General features: G+C 49.0%; 1 pseudogene; it reads right to left on the bottom strand.

Annotated features, from left to right (window-relative positions):
• Positions 1-1346: 1346 nt before the first annotated feature.
• Positions 1347-6551, bottom strand: part of LOC119382010 (alpha-scruin-like) — a 31763-nt pseudogene continuing 26558 nt past the window's right edge.

Raw genomic sequence — 6551 nt, 5'->3', positions numbered from 1 at the left:
CGTCGTGTCAAATAATTATCGCATTGTCACGTGCTACTGCTGGCGACGTCAGAGCACAGTCGTCTACGTAGAGGAGCGACGTCACAGCACTACCATCTACGTAGGGCCATTCTCTCATGTACGTCATCCCCTCATTCTCTGGGCGCGCGGACGCGAGAAGAAGGGAAAGCAGCGGTCAGCTTGAAATTTGACCCATTTACGCGGCGCGTAGCGTTGCAAATTTTGGCAGACGTAATCGTGAACGCCCAGTGCATGCATTGCGCTCGTTAGCTCAAAATTGTCAAACTTGGTGAGGGGCCCTTTAAATGCTTGAGCATCTCTATAGGGAACCCAAGCTCAAGTTTGCGGAGCGACGACAGCGCCGCGCTGGCCGCGCTGCGGCTCTGTCGCAAAGCTCTGGAGCTTATGCGCGGCCGACTAAGCCCTTTTCACGGTAGCGGTAGCGCACGTGCGCACGAGCTCTTCTCTTAGTGCTGGTGACTAGGCGGCCGTCAGCTCGGCACGTTGAACCGAGAGGATTGCTGTGTGAAGCTGCGCATTTCCGTGATGGCAGAAGCGACCCCACGGAAGTGGACGTGAGGTCGGAAGTATTGCTGTGCCGTGGGCTGCCACAACAGTGCAGACAACACTAAGGCACGCGATTCACGTGTGAAACTGTATTGGTTCCCGGTCGTGTCGCACGAGAAATAAAGGCGGCAAGCGTGGATAGCTGACAGCGCTGTCTCGCCTTCTATTTGGCTGTCTGAGTTCATCGCATTCGTTTCGACTACCTGCATCGGTAAGTAACGCGGCGCATGCACGCAGCGACTCAGTCATGATTACTCGCTGCCTTCTCGCATCGTGAAAGTCCAGTTACAGTTGTAGGTGAAACAACGTTGTGTTTTTGATTTTCCGTGTTCGTGAGACCTACCCGTCGTTGTTAGCTGAGCCGACTCTTAGCTGAGCGTCGCGTACGCTCAGCCCCGCGCAGATGTAGCGTCACGAGACAGTGCAAGGAACTCCATATATTTAGCGTTCTTTAGGAGCGTGCTTTGCCGAGACGCGGCTAGCATGGCTGTTAAACGAAAGCGAAACCAAGTGGACGCACCTTGACGTTTCGGTCAGTTGACTTCACAAGCGGAGTGAAAGATTCTATCTGCGTTCCGCCGCTCCGACCGTGTGCTCTGTTGCATGCATTCGTGTGTATATTCTCGTAGTACAAACAAATTAGGAAATCTTCACGTATTATCGCGTTCATTTGCATATTCGCCTTTTGCGCCATGACTGCGAAGGCCTTTGTAGCTGTGCGATCAATTTTATCAATGACAAAATAATGTTTGGGCTGTACGGCTACAGGTATCAAAATGCAGCGGCCTCCCTATTCCGCCAGTGCGTCCGTTATCATGCACGTCAGGGACCGGCTCCTGAACGTAGGCGTGATCGGAGAAACGGACACGGCGGAAATGCCGGTCATGGCTTCCGGGTACTCGGCCGGGAACTTGTACCGGCCGTCCTGCTGCAGGTACACTTCCGGCCGTTTGATTGGTCCATTAAGTACGCTGCTCGTGCCACCGATGACGTAGATATTGGTGTCTGCGAGGGAAAATGAAACGGGAAACATCAAACAAGTCCATTTCAGACAACCAACATAGACTATTTTACATAAGACATATAGGCGCGGTCTCCTTGGTCTGTTTAACGAATGTTTTATTGTGTATATCGTTTTACCGTTTTAATGTGTATACGACCACCGCAGCGCCATTCGTTTAGTTCTTCAAGATAAAAAAACGGCATATAAAAGCCCAATATGCGCCACCGAAGCCCATCCGTTGAATGGCCCATATGAAGTTGCCTAGGGGATCGGCGTAAAAGTACATGAAGCCTAAAAGCTCGCCAATCACCCGCATACACACATTTGCGGAACCAGTCATACATGAACATAGAACTTAGGCTGGAACTAAACACAAATCGCGAATTTTAAAGAAATAGCGCCGTTATACGAAGAATATGTACGTGCATTTGCATTATGTACGCACGAAAACTGCAAACTGTATATATATATATATATATATTATATATATATATATATATATATATATATATAATATATATATATATATATATATATATATATATATATATATATATATATATATATATATATAGTACGTAGATTATGAAGAGTCTGTCTTCGGTTGCCGTAAAATAATTAGGAAAAAGGTATACGCTTCTAAAAAACTGTTTATTCGTCGACGTTTCGATCGGAGACCGATCTTCATCAGGATGAAATTTACCAGGCTTCGGTGCGCTTTTATATCATCGTTCTCCGAGCCGAGAGAAAGAGAAAAAGGGTAAGAAAACGTACATACAGAAAAAAGAAAAAAAGAAAGAAAAAAAAGAAAAAGAAGAAAAAAAGAAAGAAAAAGAGAGAGGTAAGAAACCTGCCGAAATAAGTCGCGAATACGCTTGTGCACATACTTTGACTGACAAAAGAATAACACGTCGATTTTTTCTTTTTCTTTTTTTCCTTTTTTTCTTTTTTTCTTTTTTTTTCTCTCAAGAAACACGTGTTATTCTTATGTCAGTCAAAGTATGTGCACAAGCGTATTCGCGACTTCTTTCGGCAGGTCTCTTACCTCTCTCTCTTTTTTTTCTTTTTTCCTTTTTTTTCTTTCTTTATTTCTTTTTTTCTTTTTCTGTATGTACTTTTTCTTAACCCTATATATATAATTTTATATATTTATATATATATAATATTTTATATATTTTATATAATTTTATATATATATTTTCTTAACCCTAATATATATATATATATATATATATATATATATAATATATATATATATATATATATATATATATATATATATTGATGGTATGCGTTTAACGTTGAGGCATTAACGCGTTTATTAGAAGATTGCAGCAGCTGAAGCGATCAGCGGTCCAAGCCGAGCAAGCGCGAGCACCAACAACAACCGTCTTCGTCTTCTTCTTTCGCTGGCGTTCTTGTCTGCGCCCTACCATGTTACAAATCACTCCCCCGCGGAAAAGGAGCCATCCTGGCGACCTAAGGAACAGGCACAACTAGTGGGTCATAGTGCGGCTTCAGTCGATCGACGTGAACAGTCTCGCGGCCGCGACGACGGCGGTCCGTAGATGATTGAACAGGCTCAAAATATAGTTGACTGGGGATGTTTGACGTAGGACGCGGTAGGGGTCTTCGTACTTAGGCAGTAGCTTTGTGGAAAGGCCAGGAGCAGAGGAGGGAACGCGAAGCCACACCAACGTTCCAGGCGAATATGACGGAGTAGGCAGGTTTACGTCGTGACGGTCCTTCTGGCGCGCTTGGTCTTGGGCGGTTAAAGAACGCGCGAGTTGTCTGCATTCCTCGGCATAATTGGCGACTTCAGATAAAGTCGTGGATTCTGAAGCGTCCGGGCGGTACAGAAGAATGGTATCCATAAAAGAGGAAGGTTCACGGCCGCAAAGAAGGAAGAATGGAGAGAATCCTGTCGTAGACTGAGTGGCGCTATTGTAGGCGTACGTAACAAAGGGTAGTATGCGGTCCCAGTTGGTGTGGTCAGCGGACACGTACATGGACAGCATGTCACCCAGTGTGCGGTTAAAGCGCTCAGTCATTCCGTTGGTTTGCGGATGGTACGCGCTGATTGTCCGATGCGCAACGTTGCATTCACGAAGGTGGGCTTGCACGGCTTCAGAAAGGAACGTACGTCCACGCTCGCTGAGTAGCTCGCGAGGTGCGCCGTGGCGAAGAACGAGTTTTTGAAGAATGAATAAGCCGACTTCACGTGATGTGGCCTCTGGCAGCGCTGCAGTTTCAGCAAGCGTGTCAGGTGATCAATAGCGACAATCACCCAGCGGTTCCCGTCAGGTGTGTAGGGAAGGGGGCCATACAGGTCTATGCCGATGCGATCAAAGGACCGGGAGGGACAAGGCAACGGCTGTAGTGGTCCAGTGACTGTGTGCGCTGGGCTCTTCCGGCGTTGACACTTGGAGCACGAGCGTACGTACCGTCGGACAAAGCGGTACATTCCACGCCAGTAGTACCGCAGCCGGAGGCGTGCATACGTTTTTATTACGCCGGCGTGGCCGCACTGGGGATCCGCGTGAAAGGAGGCGCAGATATCGTCCCGTAGCTGGCGGGGAATCACCAGCAGCCATTTGCGGCCCTCAGATAGGTAGTTGCGGCGGTACAGGAGCCCGTCGCGTACGGTGAAATGTCGAGCTGTGCGTCGCAGCGAACGAGTGGCGGTAGGTGGTGATGGCCGAGACAGGAACTCCATGATAGAGACTATCCAAGGGTCCTGGCGCTGCTCAGATGGCATGTCAGCGTATGTAAGTGACGCAGAATCGTAGCCGGAAACAGACGCAGTTCCGTATTCATGGGGAAGAGGAGAGCGAGAAAGAGCGTCGGCATCTGAATGTCGGCGGCCTGACCTGTAGACGACACGGATGTCGTAGTCTTGGAGACGTAACGCCCAACGAGCTAGACGACCAGATGGGTCTTTGAGTGATGATAACCAGCAGAGGGCGTGGTGATCAGTCACGACATCAAATGGGCGGTCATATACGTAAGGTCGAAATTTCGTGATTGCCCACACGATGGCTAGACATTCCTTTTCTGTGACCGAATAATTCTCTTCAGCTTTGGTGAGAGTGCGGCTGGCGTAAGAAACGACGTACTCGTCGAAGCCAGACTTGCGTTGAGCAAGAATAGCGCCAAGGCCGACTCCACTAGCATCCGTGTGGATTTCGGTAGGGGCATCTGGGTCAAAGTGACGAAGAATCGGTGGTGATGTCAGTAGATGACGTAATTTCGCGAATGCGTCGTCGCAAGCGGAAGACCATGCTGTGACACCTTGGCTGTCAGTAAGTAGGCGTGTTAAAGGAGCCATTATGGAGGCGAAATTACGGACGAATCGCCGAAAATACGAGCATAGGCCTATGAAGCTCCGGAGTTCTTTCAGTGTTGACGGCTTGGGAAACTCGGCGACGGCCGCGGAGCTTCGCAGGGTCGGGTAGAACACCGTCCTCGCTGACAACATGCCCCAAGATGGTGAGCTTCCGGGCGGCAAAATGGCACTTTTTCAAATTCAGTTGGAGCCCAGCATGTGTGAGGCATTCTAGGACACTTGCGAGGTGCAGAATATGGGTATCGAAGTCCTTTGAAAAAACGACGACGTCGTCCAGATAGCAAAGGCACGTCTGCCACTTGAGACCTCGAAATGTGTTGTCCATAAGACGCTCGAAAGTGGCAGGGGCATTGCAAAGGCCGAACGGCATCACGTTACACTCGCACAAGCCGTCGGGAGTCACGAACGCAGTTTTGGGGCGATCAGCTTCATCCATAGGTACCTGCCAGTAACCCGATCGAAGATCCAGCGATGAAAAGAACTCTGCCCCTTGCAAACAGTCGAGAGCGTCGTCGATTCGGGGGAGCGGATAAACATCTTTGCGCGCGATCTTGTTAAGGCGCCTATAATCAACACAGAATCGGATGCTACCGTCCTTCTTTTTAACGAGCACCACAGCGGAGGCCTAAGGGCTGTGGGACGGCTGTATGACGCCACGATTAAGCATATCGGTCACCTGGTCGTCAATAACTCGGCGTTCAGCTTGAGAGACTTGGTATGGACGCCGGCGCAGGGATGAATGGGTGCCGGTGTCAATATGATGAACGATTGCAGATGTTCGGCCCAAAGTGGGTTGCTTGTAGTCGAAAGACGTCCGAAAGCGGTCGAGGAGCTTCAAAAGTTGGGTCCGTTGAGCAACAGGAAGTTCCGAATCAATTGACAGAAGGAAGACGTCCAGGGAGGATGCATCGGACGTGGTAACGGAATTGACAATGTCGACCTGGAGGCTTGTCGTGCGATCGGGCATTTGACTGGCGCAAATAAAATCAATGTCCTCAAGTCGGCCTATACATTCTCCGCGAAATAATGTGGCGGGGATCGAAAGCAGGTTCGTCACATAAATGGTTGCGCAAGAGTCGACGATCGTGAGAAGAGCAAAGGGAAGAATGAAGTTCTTGCGAGAGGCAAAGTCTGCTGATGGCGTGAACATGGCGCTAGAGAAGGGAGCATAGTCGCAGGAGATCGGCACAAGAACAGAAGACAAAGGTGGGATGTACGTGTCCGCGGCGACGAGGACACGAGAAAAAGACTTGCAAGAATCGACTTCGGCAATCGCTGATAATTCTAGCTCGGCACGGGCACAGTCAACAACGGCATGATGTGTGGAAAGGAAGTCCCAGCCTAATATGACGTCGTGCGAGCACTGCGAATAGACAACGAATTCGACCACATAGAAAACGTCCTGAATGAGTAGCCGAGCCGTGCACGTCATAGAAGGCTTTACGTGATCCGCGGTTGCCGTGCGCAGGGAGACGCCAGAAAGCGGAATTGTAATTTTTTTTAACTTGCGGCACATTGCTTCACTCAATACAGATACAGCAGCTCCAGTATCGACTAATGCTTGCACGGCAACACCATCAACGTACACAGAAATTTCGTTGGCAGGTAGAGAACGAGGCCTTGTAGAGTTCGACA

The sequence above is a fragment of the Rhipicephalus sanguineus genome, chromosome 2 (assembly GCF_013339695.2).
Source record: "Rhipicephalus sanguineus isolate Rsan-2018 chromosome 2, BIME_Rsan_1.4, whole genome shotgun sequence".
NCBI classification, from domain to species: domain Eukaryota; kingdom Metazoa; phylum Arthropoda; class Arachnida; order Ixodida; family Ixodidae; genus Rhipicephalus; species Rhipicephalus sanguineus.
The sequence above is the reverse complement of the archived record's forward strand: the minus strand, read 5'-3'. Positions and strand labels throughout refer to the sequence as shown.